This window comes from Danio rerio, chromosome 18, assembly GCF_052040795.2.
Source record: "Danio rerio strain M-AB ecotype USA chromosome 18, GRCz13ab, whole genome shotgun sequence".
In the NCBI taxonomy this organism is placed as follows: Eukaryota; Metazoa; Chordata; class Actinopteri; order Cypriniformes; family Danionidae; genus Danio; species Danio rerio.
The window spans coordinates 17,793,769-17,808,043 of record NC_141038.1 but is presented as its reverse complement, the minus strand read 5'-3'; the positions used below and the strand labels follow the sequence as shown (position 1 = coordinate 17,808,043).

At 37.0% G+C, this 14,275-nt stretch overlaps 2 long non-coding RNA genes across 4 annotated transcripts in view; both read left to right on the top strand.

The window, feature by feature from the left end:
• The window catches only part of LOC148679549 (uncharacterized), a 225,324-nt gene that overhangs the window by 118,377 nt on the left and 92,672 nt on the right, over nucleotides 1-14,275 (top strand). The window lies entirely within an intron of this gene.
• The window catches only part of LOC147832795 (uncharacterized), a 34,789-nt gene that overhangs the window by 2,496 nt on the left and 18,018 nt on the right, over nucleotides 1-14,275 (top strand). For all 3 annotated transcript variants that reach the window (XR_015514899.1, XR_015514898.1, XR_015514897.1), the window contains exon 2: nucleotides 2,484-2,574. This is a non-coding gene — a long non-coding RNA (uncharacterized LOC147832795). The remainder of the gene's footprint in view (nucleotides 1-2,483; nucleotides 2,575-14,275) is intronic.

Sequence of the window (14,275 nt, the reverse complement as noted above, 5' to 3'; positions counted from 1 at the left end):
ATGCACATTTCATAGAGATTTCAGCAACGTTATTACTTTTTGCTCTCTCATTATGATCAAGTACTACAATGTGTTTTACAGACAGTTTTTTTAAGACAAAAAAGAAGCTGAACTGAAAATAGCTTTCATAGCACTTTAACCAGTTCTTTTCTTGTATGATCAAATTAATTTGGCCTTGATAAATGTGCAGAAAAGTGCAGTAGGAGACACTGCTGGCAATTGTATCAGAGTGAACTTTTTCAATCAAAACTAAAAGGGAGTAAGGAAACATTTAATACATGATGTATAATGTGTCTTTTTGAGTAAAAAAAAAAAAAAAAGTAATGTTTGACATGTTGAAATTGTTATTTGTGGATGGTTCTTTCATTACCCTGCTAATGTAGATATTAAACTGAAGCAGCTAATATTTATTTTTGAGGAAGGGAAGACAGAGGGTTGCTCACTAACTAGCTAGAGAGTTTTCAGCTGCTGTCTGGGCTTTCACTGTCTTTTAACAACCCTTTCTTCTTGTGTTCAATACTTTTTCCCTGTGTAATTTTATTACACATAACTTCATTAGTTACCTAATTAGATTTGGTTTCTTTTCATATATGGTTTCTTTGGTTGTCAACAGCACCTTTAGAAATATGTCAACAGCACCTTTAGAATATATATTATTATAATTTTTTTCAGTCTGCAGTTTTGTTGAATTGCAACTCTCAAATTGCTTGTATGATGTATAACTTAAAGCTAAAACTCTTGTTTTAATTATTACAGTTATCCTACTTATCGTTAATCTTTTCATACATCAGACTAGGAGCAATATTAAACATTGCAATATTTTGTATGTACAGGTCAAATATAAGGCGTCATATTTTAGTGTAAAATAGAGAAAATGATTTGGACAAAATGAAAAAAAAAACAAAGAAATAAAGTAAACAAAAATGACACAAAGCATTTAAATAAGTTTCTAACGTCTCAAATTACTTTATTGATAATAAATATGGGTGAAATGATGTTCAACCATCATCATCTATCATAACATGTGTATTCTTGAAGGGTCATGAAACTCCCCACCTTCAGTTCAAGTCTACCTCAGAATGTTTTATTTTAAAAATGCTCAGAGAAGGGCATGAAGCGCTGCGAGCAGAGGGAGGAGTGGGAGTGGCCGCCAGACCAGGGAAAAAAGAAGGGTTTCTCTCATTTGGCTCACCAGCTCAAGATAAAAGAAAAAAATCTGATACAAAATGTAAGAAGACGCATGATTTTTATAGTTTGCATATTTAAAATGGAAAGAAGCAAACAGTACGTTATTTAATGTTGTTACATTTGCGATACGCTATTTGTAATTTCATATAATATAGTATAATCACAATTTGTTATATCATTATAAAGATAATCATATTTATATAAACAATGTAAATGAAGAGGATTTCTCTCTTCCGGAATCCCCGGGTGTGAATGCAGACATATGGATAGCATATCTTACCCTGTCTATTTCAACCATTAGCCCTGCCGGTAATCCGAAGGATTTTAAAGATAGGCAATCGCGGCAGCACAGATATAGGCGGTGTGTCTGAATGGGAACAAACTCCACTGATAAAAGACAAAGTCTGCCATTCTCCAATTCTCGTAAAGATCTCCAGACAAAAATGCTTGCTGCAACCAACCAGGTTGGCTGTATTCTGACAGCATCACAGGGAAAGTCATACAACAAACCCCATGGATCATGGAAACAAACACATAACCCTTCATAAAAGGCTAAATACTGTGTGCCATGTGCAGATGCGGCCTTACAGCTTGAGTGTTTGTGGTCTGTCCATATTAGTCTGACAATGAAAAGCACAAGCTGTCATGAATAATTAAGAAGCAGGGTCTTCTCACAGGATAAGAATACTCAGCTATGAATAATAATAATGCATCAAAATTATGCACTTTTCCCCACAATTAGCTGATGCTCAACACACACAAGTCTGGTAACATCTCAAAACAAGTACTCCAGGGTGTCAAAAACCTTTAAGTCTAATTAATAATAAAATAAAATAAATGAAGTTTCATTTATGTATGCGAGCCTGGACCCTAATACAAAGTCATAATATTTTGTAATGTAGTTTTCTACATCATCTGAAAGCTGAATAAAAACACTTACATACGGTTTGTACAATGTTTGCCTGAGATACAATTATATGAAACTCTGTGATCTGAAAATTAATTTTGAACAAAATAAAAATATTTAAAATGACTATCTATGTGTATTTGGCACTGCAATTCCTCAATTTGTCAATTGGTTTTATATGTCGTCTTCTGATGCTTATTCTGAATATGCTCGTTGTGTTGTTAATTAAAAAAGAAAAGAAAATGTAAGCAGTATTAGACCTACATTTGTTTTGTTTTGCGTGAAAACACTTTAGGTTAATAAAAAAATCTCGTACCTCAAAGAATCATTGCATCCATTAGGCAAACACGCATATACAAAATTTACTAAATGGCCATTTTTATTGCAGACCCAGCAATTTCCACATTTTCAGCTCAGGTGCAGCAAAGCCGAGGCCACAGCAACACTGCCCTTCAAAGTGGAGTGGAACTAATGCTGAGGTGAGTCCATATGGCAGGCGAGATATGTGGGAAACTGTAGCTAATGTGCATTTTAAAAGGTGTCAGAATGGTCGAGAAAAACCAATATGCCATAATAACTCCTGGCCCCGCGCAGAGCATCACCCAATCGATTCGAGTTTCCATGGCAGCCGCTCTGCGTAAATAAGGGAGCAAACCATACAATCAGATGATGTGAATCTGAGCCGGAGAGGCTTCTCTTATCCTATTCCCAAGTGATCTGCCGCGCTTCGGATCTCTCACACCATCTGATTCCCAAGAAAAATCATTATGGATGTTAATACCTTCAGAGAGGCAGGCAGAAGATAATAGGCAGGGAGTGGGAACCAATCGATTGTTTTTTACTCAAAAAGTTCACCCGAGTTTCATATGAAAGTAATTCCACTTCGATCTGCCTCAAACTGCAAGCTGATTAAGCCCCTGAGCACTACAGTGAAACTATAGATTTGTCAGTACCTCAATATTACACCGTTAATGTGACAGCAAGGGGCTTGAATTTGCAACTCTTCAGCAGAACTTCGAGCTGAAAAATAAATATGTCGCTTTAAGATAGAAATAATCCTGCATTCGCCTCAGGGACATCAAAGTAGAGAAGCTAATAAAAGCTTTAAATAGTTGACCCCTTTAGGGATTATAAAAGCGTCTACGTCAAACACCTAAACATTTATGATTGAGCTATGAGGACAGGAACTCATGGAAATCATTACACAATAGTGTGCTGCACTGGTCTTAACGCAGGTTTTCTTTTTATGTATGGTTTTATGTAAACTGTGACCGACAACAAAAATAGTGTTACAGTTATGAATGCATAAAGTGCCTGCAGTGTTTGAGGTTTGTTCTTGGTCGCCAGCCAGGAATTATTTAGAGATTATGCTTAGATCAAACCCAAAGAGAGTGGAGAGGGGAAAAATTAGTTGAAACATCTCTGAATGATGTATGTTATTGAGTTTTATTGAACCCAATGCCTCAGATCTCTCCAGTGGCTTAGATTACCAGCAATCCATGAATATTTCAGTTATTTATTACAATAGCAGCTGCAGGATATCAGAGCTTATATTACAGCAATTAAATAAACACTACTGTTTACTGAAAAAAAATCCATTTGTAGGGGCTATTTTCATGTATTAATCACGTTTTTAATTGCTTGTGTTTGAACAGCTTGAACAATTTGAACAAAAAAAAAGACCTTCTCCACTTTGTGTGTTCTCTGAAAGCTTGACAACTAATTTTTATGTAAATCTTATAAGACTTCCAATAGGGCTGTTATGTACCGTAATATCAATGTGTCATGGAAATAATTAATCACTTCAAAATATAGTCTCGCATAGTCAGATCTGTATATTTATAGGCAACCTCAAATACACTTACTTAATCAATCTGTCATTACTGTGTAATTTTATTGACCTCGTCTTGATAAGATGCCAGCCAACGACAGAACTTCACACATATCGGTATATATGCTTTCCTAACTGCTGTTTTCTCACTCGTCATTGCTCTGCATATTATAGAGTACACAAGACATGTTGGGGCGAAGCAGTGGCGCAGTAGGTAGTGCTGTCGCCTCACAGCAAGAAGGTCGCTGGGTTGCTGGTTCGAACCTCAGCTTAGTTGGCGTTTCTGTGTGGAGTTTGCATGTTCTCACTGCATTCGCGTGGGTTTCCTCTGGTTTCTCCGGTTTCCCCCACAGTCCAAAGAAATGTGATAAAGGTGAATTGGGTTGGCTAAAATGTCCGTAGTGCGTGTGTGCGTGTGTGCTTTAATGGTCAAATACATGCAAACTTGTGTCAACGCGGTGTTTGTGTAATAAATGAGTTGAGAATCAAAAGACGTGAAAGTGAAACCATAAATCAGAACTGTGCTGCTCTTAAAGTGACAGTGTGCGATATTCCTGCTGTGTTTTTATCATTTTATCAGACAAAATCACTGCTTTCGACTGAAGGACTTTTGTGGCCATTGTAGCCAATTAAAGTTTTTTTTTTCTTACAGTGAAGAATAATGCTTAAAGCACAGTCTGTTTTATATTTTTATTCTATTGTATTTATTTTCCTTTCCTTATTTACAGGGAGGAAAATAACTGTTAATACAGTTGAGGTCAGAATTATTAGCGGCCCTTTATATTTTTCCCTCAATTTCTGTTTAAAAGGAAGATTTTTAACCCATATTTTAACCTAAAGATAATAGTTTTAATAACTAATTTCTAATAACTAATTTTGGGCGAAGCAGTGGCGCAGTAGGTAGTGCTGTTGCCTCACAGCAAGAAGGTCGCTGGGTCACAGGTTCGAACTTCGGCTCAGTTGGCATTTCTGTGAGGAGTTTGCATGTTCTCCCTGCGTTCGCGTGGGTTTCCTCTGGGTGCTCCGGTTTCCCCACAGTCCAAAGACATGCTAAAGGTGAATTGGGTAGGCTAAATTGTTCGTAGTGTATGAGTGTATTAGGGTGACAGGCCCAGACGACAGTCCGGCCGGAATGTGTATAAAAAGTCATTAAAAAAGTCGTTATCATTTGGACAAGTCTAAATGGAGGACTTTTTCCAAAGAGCCGACCCCGCAACCATACGAGACTAAGGCCAAAGAAGAATATTTCTAATAACTTATTTTGTTTATCTTTGCTATGATGACAGTACATCATATTTTACTACATATTTTTCAAGATACAAGCATTCAGCTTAAAGTGACATGTAAAGGCTTAATTAGGGTAATTAGACAAGTCTTTGTAGTCACATTGTCTCTTTTGCAGACAATCAAAAAATAAATTGCTTAAGAGGGCTCATAATATTGATCTTAAAATAGGTTTCAAAATATTTAAACCTGCTTTTACTCTAGCCAAAATAAAACAAACAAGACTTTCTCCAGAATAAAGAAATATTATAAGAAATACTGTGAAAAATTCCTTGCTCTGTTAAACCTCATTTGGGAAATATTTGAAAGAGAAAAAAATCATAGGAGGGCGAATAATTTTGACTTCAACTGTATATCATTTTAAATAATCATGATTACAGTTATGACCAAAAGGATCGTGATTATGATTTTTTCCATAATTGAGCAGCCCTAAATTTTTATGTATGCACAAATGCAAGCATGAGTAGCAATAAGTTTGCTGCAGTTCAATAATTGGCCATCAGCATTGCTCACAACTGTTTTCTGAATTCCACAAGGACATTCCTGTCCCCGTAAGAGCAATTAAGACATGATGTAATTGCATTAGACCCATTTTGTGGTTTAACATCCAAAACCAACAAAGGAACCTGCTGGCATGTATATGGGTTTTTGAGCGGTTTAAGGGCCTAGTGATATGGATGTCAGGCAAAGACGTGATGAAGAGGATGGAAAAGAAAAGCATGAACAGATTGATGGGTAAACAAAGGGCCGTAAAAAAGCTGCTCCCCAAGGAGGAGAGGAGCTCAAAACAGAGATGTGGGTGATGAATGGCTTGTAATAAGCCGGCAACTGTCTGACGGCCACTGATCTAAGGTCCCTTTGCGATTAGATGCTCTCACGCTTACGGGGAGGCTGCGATGACAAGGATGTGATCTGTGTGTTGATGTGTTTGCGGGCGGGTGTGTCATTGTGAAACAAACAGTCGCTGAGACAGAGCCACGTTCCGTCAAACCACCTCTGCACTGCTGAAGAACAAACATGTGCTACATAAAGTTGATGGAACGATAAAGACGTCTGGGCCTCTCCGAAACAGTTGAAGTTGGTATGATGTGAAACTTCACCCTGTCTTTTTTCAGGCGTATTTTATACTCCATGCAGACATTTACTTGAACGACTTTGAATGTCATTATTGGACTTTCCTGTAAAACTTTGCATTTTCAAAACTTTTCAAATTCCCTTCAGAAGCACTTGACTTTATTGAAGAAAACAACTGCTGATTTCATTTCATCTCAACAGTAAATCTGTTATGAACAGCTCGTCAGGGTGGTGTAAAGAATGTTAAAAAGATAGTTAATAAAAGGTTAGTTCTGAAAGATAATTCTGTCATCATTTACTATTCTTCGTGTATTTCTAAACTTGCAAAAAGCAAAAGAAATTCAGCTTTTTTTCCTCTTAATAAATAACATTACTTAACTTATTTCATCTTTTATTAAGAGAGTTTGGAATGACATAAAAGTGAAATTGCATTGACTAGTGATTCACATAAGTTCAGTGTAGGGATAGTTTACAGTTTGACCCAAAGAATGACCAGTCTGTTAGATGAAGAAGAGCCGGAGTCAGAGATTTAAATAAATAAATCAAGTTTACTGAAGATAGTTTGCAGTTTCATTCGCAGAAGCCAGCTTCAACACTCGCAATGAGTTCCTAGGCCGCTCTGCTTACAATCACCAATCAATAACAATTATACTCTCACATAACGTCATTAACTGTGTCATACATAAAGGTGTTCTAACCTGATTGGTTAAAACACAGATAAACTAGGAACATTTCTACGTAGGGTTCGTGCGTACAATTCTGAACAATATCTAAACATACTGTAAACGTCAGACATCCTTTAGACTGATTAGAGCTGACTCCAGACCTGTGAAATGGATCAACAATCAAATAGAACACACACACATAAAGTATAATCTGTTTCTTTTCCAAGGCTGACTGTATTGTCAGCCGTCTTTATCGAAACTGGTTAAAAACTGGTATAATCTACATTCAGGCAGTTATATTCTTACTACACAAAGTCTATCTTGAATAAAAAGTAGAATCACTTTAAAAGATTTAACCGTAAAAATAGCAAAATCACTTTAGACATTTTAGACAGTATTAACTATTAGGAATAACAATAGAAACAGTTGTTTCGAGTCCTCAGCCCTCAGTTCCATTCAAGGTCTCCATGACCTCTGACCTAGTTTGCTGGTTCCTGAAAATAGGTATAAAGAGACTGGCAAATGCACTGAACATTCTTATATTAAGCAATGTGTTAACTTATTCATTAATTAAAATCAATTCACAGTTAAATACTGAGAAACAGGATGATGAAAAGGATAAACGTTGGTCCATGATGAGATGGACTGGAAAACAGAAATCCGAATCCTTCATCAGCAAGCAAAATTATTTGGCATGTGTGAGTTTTTTCAATTTCAATGCTATTATCAATGGATCTTTTTGGATGCAACATGTTAGGCCCCGTTCACACTGTCAGGTCTTGATGCCCAATTCAGATTTGATTCCTATATCTGATGCTTCTAGCATCTGCGCCAAACTAGCCATGATGGAAGAAACTTTCTTGCTTTTAGCTTCGTGAAACATGCGAAGGTCACCCAACTTTTGAGGCGGCGGAGGAAGAGGAAAAGGGCCATCATTGCAGCTTGCGCCTATGGTTTATATATGGTGTCCTCCACCATTCAGAGGAATTTGTGGGTACGAGAGTGATCTCAGGTCTGGTGGGAGCAAATTGTGGTGACTCACCACTTTCCCCCTCCATGTTTCCTCTGTTGTTATTGCTTACTACGTTGGCGTCTCCACACTCGCTCTTCCTTCTACGTCATTAACCGTGGAGTAGTGCCACATCGTTGCAAGTTTAATGACGTACAAAACAGAATGCCTCAATAAATCTTATCTGCCTGATTAGATGATAGTCGCATCGAGACATATCCGATTTATATCTGATTTATTTCCACATGAAACCAATCTCTAAAAATCTGAATGCATGCGTTTTTTAAATAGAACAGATCCGATCGTGTCAAATATAAGCAAAAAACGGAATTGGGTCACATTTAACTGGCAGTGTAATCAGGGCTTAAACTCTGGCTGCATCTGAAATCACCTACTACTCAGTAGGTACTGCATTTGAATTTAAATTTACTACTCTTCCGTTAAAAAAGTGCGTTCTATGCAGTATGAATGTCAGTAGTATGAATGGAACTTCGGCACACTACATCCGCCATTTTTTCACACGACATCCACATCAGTTGTGTCGCTTCACTCCCATTCATAAATTCTCTCACGCTGCATCATGGCATAGTGTAGCATGCATCGGATACATACTTCAGAATCTTGCTGGAAATAGTAGGTCATCCAGGTACTTCTTGCATATTGTTTTTCGAATTCTATGAATTTGGACATACTATTGAGCTCGCATACTGATTTTAGCTTACTGTATTTACCTTATTCTTCATGGACGAGCGGGCACACCATTTGAATCTTTTTGGCTCAAGACATCCGGTCTCATTCACTTCCACTGATTTTTTTGAAGTTAAAAACAACCAAGTTTCTGCTTAATGTTGCAAACTGACATTTTCTTGATATATTTTCTTAATAATAAATTAGAAGTGCGGTTAGAAAAAGGCATAGGCAGGTTGACAAAATTTAAGAGGTTTTGAGACATACTTTGTACATGCAGCTTATATATCCTCCTATTCCATTCATTTAGTAGTGACCAGTGCATAGCGCAAACCATGTGTGCCCACCCGCAAGAGGAGGTGGAGTAAAAAGTTGTATCCAAATTTTACATTCCAGACAAATCTGACTCCCTTAGCGTGCACGTGCATCATCCAACACCTACAGTTAAATTTACAGCGGTTTATCATGATACTTTTATTGATCTTTTTTTTCACAATTGACAGTAAGAACAAACATAGAAGCGCTGTCTGATTGACAAGCAGCACCTAATTATGTTCAAAAGAAAATGCCAAATGGGATGAATGTATACCCCAATTTTGAAAGTAAAACATACTCTAATAGGTAGTGTAATCTACACAAGATTAAGTGCAGTGATTAAGGGGGGCAGATTAAGGGGGGCAGTGTTTCAATCAGGTTATGCTGTGGTTCTCTGACTGCTGGTGTTGTTTGCTTTATGGTTAGAAAATATGATAGTTAAAATTACCAGGAACATTTTGATTTAAATAAATAAAAATTTATAAACATATTATTCTCATATTATTCCAATGTTTTTTTGTGTGGGCGGGTTTTGGGCAGCTTTTGGGCTGGAAGCTATATCTGGCAACACTGCTGTTTTAAAGTAAAAATGTTAATTTATTTTTAAAAAAAAATTTTTTGGCCATTCAAGACAACTGCAGTTTGGGTGCATGATATTGCCAACCATGAAAATAGGTTTCAAAGCTCAAATTTAGAAAAATGACACTTTATCTCAATACAGAAACATTTTTTGTAAATTTGTTTACAAAATTGCTAAACGTTTTGTAATTTTGTAAATGGTGATGTCATATTACATTTGCTCGCTGTTAAAATCAATAGTTATGAAATACAGTAAACTAGACTGAACGAAGCTGTCTAGAGATTCACTATTAGTAAACTGCACAAGTATGATGTCATGGAAAGTATTTCTAGATAGCTTTAATATATTTACAGTATACTGTTTAGATTGGGGCTGCACAGTATTGGAAAAATCTGACATTGCGATATTTTATTTTTCTGCAATATATATATTGTGATATGATTACTTTTTTAGCAAACAGCTTAAATAGCTTCATTCTGACTGAATGAAATCATTCAGTTAGATTGATTGGGATATTTTTGTAGCAGGAATGAATCAAACAAATTAATAAGGCATTAATAAGGTTTGATGGACAAAAACAAAGATAAAAGTGTAATAAGCAGTGCTTTATGGTTTTCTGGAGAGTGCAACAGTAATCAAACATTCAGGTACAGTAATTGAATAAACAAATTTAATGTGAAATAACACTGTACAGTCTTCATTGCTGGTAAACTATAATCCCAGCTCAACATTGCAGATACTGCGATGTGACTATTGCGATTACACACATTGCGATATCGATCCTGAAACGATATATTGTGCAGCCCTAGTTTAGATTATCATTAAAATATGCAATGTTTTACAAGATGGCTAATGTCATGACTGTGTTTGTCCACAAGACGCCACTGTAGTTCGCCAGCTACTCCTAGTGAACTACAGTGGCTTAAGAACTACATTTCCATACATTCTTTCGTGCACACACCCGGTCTGTCATATACACTGATTTGCAACCACAGCTGTCTCCGTTGATTACCTGGACTATATATTCAGTCATTCATCCTCTGTTTGTCAGTTGGTCGTTGTCGTCTTTATTGGTATGTTGTTCCTGATTCCTGTCTAGTATCTTGTCATAGTTGTCAAAGTCTAGTTCGAGTTTAGTACTGTTTGAGTCCTCGTTTGTTTGTTTTGTTTGTTACTTTGGATTTTTGTATTTTTTTGTCACTTTCACTGCACAATCGTTATTAAAATCTGCACTTGGATTCTACAACCGTTTTTGTTCCTGTTTTCAACTCGTAACGTGACAGGCTAATACTTGATTAACCTGAAGCTCATTACATCTTCATATGTTGGTGATCTTTGTACAATACTGTAATATCAGCAGTTTTACCGAACTGGCTGAACTTTCAATGTTGAAACTGATTGGATGGTTCTTCTCGAATGATCTGCAGTGCACTTGTGCCATTTAGATATAGATATATATAGATATATATATATATAGTTGTGACCCTTGTTCCATTTAAAACGACAAACTGCAGCATACTACTGTAAAAGATGCCCTAACATGTCGTTATAATGTGCACACTATGAGTTTATAAATGATGACAGAACATTCGTTTTTAGTAAACTATCCTTCATGTATCATTGACAAGGCATTGCAATCAAGCTATTCTATTTTTTTCAAACAATTGAGTCAATTACGGCATGGATGCAAATGGTTTAGACCAATCCAGTGGGGGGAGGATAAACCTGGAGTAAAGCAAGACCCATAGTCCCTTTCCGATAAGAACAAAAGATCCGTCTCATGGCAATCATTAGCTGGTTAGCACACTCCTTACACCGATAAGCAGGTGTTTATCTGTAGACCCAGAAACACAATGCCACAGGTGTTGGAATGGACCGTTTCTGGCCATGCTTACTATCCCCTGGGCCGCTGTGGTTTAATATCCCATCACTGCAATGCACCAAGGTAGAGACCCACATCTGGCTCTTCTCAGCTGCTGTCACATATCATGCTAGGAGCGCTGGAACCGGATCTACCCTCATCCAATAATTAGTCTCATTTATCCTGCTGCTCCCCTCGGAGTGCCGCTCTGGGCCCCTGCCTGCTCCTCTACGCAGCTTTCATCAGTAAACCATTAAAGTTTCATAAGTATTAACTACTGTCTGATGACACTCTCCCTCAATGGAGCAGCTTTATGAAACTGATGGTGCCCATCACTCTTGCAGGAGTTGATAGATCCCTCTCGCGGGTGCCAGAGAGAGAGAGAGAGAGAGCAAGAGAGACTGACACGGGGCACAGAGGGAAGATGGTAGAACTGATTGCATATGGACACTTTAAAATAAAAGCTCTGAAAAGAAGTTTTACAGTTTTAAACATTACTGTGCAGCAGTTGATAAATCCCTCTTTCGTGGATGCCAGAGAGAGAGAGACTGACATGGGGCACAGAGAGAAGATGGTAGAACTGATTGCATGTGGACACTTTAAAATAAAAGCCACAAAAAAAGGATTTACAGTTTTATGTGTTGGGAGAGTTTTACTTTCTATGGCACCCCAATATACTGTGGTGTTTTTGACCAGTGTGCTTATTATTCTTCAAAAATCATATAGCCAACCATTTTATAAGCTGAAAAAATATGGCTTGCTTGAAATTATTTGAAGTTGGTGGGGATATATTGCATATATTATTAAAAAGAGGGGGAAAAAAAGGTCATTTAGTTACAGCTTAAATGGGAATTCTTGGCTTGATGTGCGGAATGCTCTGGACAGTAGACAGGATAGTTACTAGCCGATCGGACCAGTGCGGCCTTGTCACTAAAGTTTAATTTGGCTGTGACTGTTTGTCAGTTGCGTGCAGATACACTCTTAGGTTGCTTTTACACCCAGACGTTTGTTTCGGAACTTGTCTCATTTTCCTAGTTAGCACAGTTTGTTTGGCATATGTGAATACCACAATCGTGCTCAGATCCGCGGCAGATCAATCGATCCGAGATCGCCTGAATGAGATGGTCCCGGCTCGTTTGAAACAAACTCTGAAGCGGATTGATTGGAGTGGGAAAGGAATACAGTCCAACAATCTAACGAACCAGGCTATGTCACAGTGTATTATGGTTGGAAAATAGCCACATATTAGGCTATAGAAAGAGAGAATTATGAGTAGGGTGGGATAACATTCCTACAGGCAAATGTGCATTTCATGTCAATTACGATGGTGAAAGCATGCTGAAATATTACTGAGCCAGTTTATCCGTTAGGAAAAATTGACAAATTACCATCTGATAGTTTTTCCATATTTTAATCTTATAATATTTTGTATTAGGCCTAATGTTTTGTTAATTTCTGCACTGACTCCTCAAAAGAAAGATCAACATTAATCTGCTTCATGATCTTACTGCAGTCTCGGTTCATCTGTTAAAATTCTAAAATTTAAAATCTCTAAAATTTAAGCTTTAATGTATTGTCTTGTTAACATATTTTTAATAGATTGATTAATTCAAATGGAGACGCATTGTCACAGTAGGTAGTGCTGTCACCTCACAGCAAAAAGGTTGCTGGTTTGAGCCTCGGCTGGGTGAGTTGGCGTTTCTGTGTGGAGTTTGCATGCTCTTCCTGCGTTCGTGTGGGTTTCCGCTGGGTGACATGCAGTACAGGTGAATTGGGTAGGCTAAATTGTCCATAGTGTATGAGTGTAAATGAGTGTGTGTGGATATTTCCCAGAGATGGGTTGCGGCTGGAAGGGTATCCACTGCGTAAAAACGTGCTGGATAAGTTGGAAGTTCATTCCACTGTGGCGACCCCAGATTAATAAAGGGGCTAAGCTGACAAGAAAATGAATAAATAAATGATTAATTCAATACATTTTTAAAAAACTTGATAACTGAAATGAGGCTCTGTATAAGAATGTCTTACCTTTCTTATTTATATTTGGTGATGAAGTAAAGTGCTCATTTTTCACTTAGAAGTGTATATAAGTGTATATATATAGCCTTTTTTTTTTTTTTTTTTTTTTTGGTGGGGCCAAAAAAATTTTTTGAACCAGTAGAAAAAAATCCTTAGCATTGAACCCTGGTTAACTATAAATTATGTAATGTCAGCAACACATACTGGCAGATTTGTGGCAACTCTGAGTCTGTTTTTTTATAACAAAATCTATTTATTTTAAATTTAATACTGTTTCTGTCACCCCTATAATGGTTCATACCATTGTGAATGCATAATCTCACCAAGCTGATTCTGTGGGATAGTATTTATTTACTGTAGCTCTCTAAACAAGTAACTAATTTTCGTGTAAAAATCTGCCTTTGTGTCAACATATAGCCTAAAACTAAAGTAAAAAATAGATGCAACTTTAATAAGGACCTCCTCACACATGAAGTTAAACAGTAAAATAAATGCAAACTTGTCACAGTTTGTAATACAGTATATTTTAAAAATTGCATCTTTGAGAATCACACATCTAGTCAGACATTACAGTAAGTCAGCATACTCTCATTATCCCTCAAAATACTGAAAACTTTAACATTAAAATAAGTTTAATTAATAAATAAGGGAAGTTTTACTAACTAATTTCGAGAGGAGCACATAATGTAATTGATCACGGCTGGTCTCTCATCTGTAATCAGCAATAATCCAATCCAATTAATCCAAGCCCACAGTCCGAGTTCGCCTACTGCCTTGTCTTCATTTTGGAAGATGTCCCTTTCACTCCATCTCTTTCTTTTCCTCCTTTTACCAGAGAGAGCTCTCGAGACCTACCTG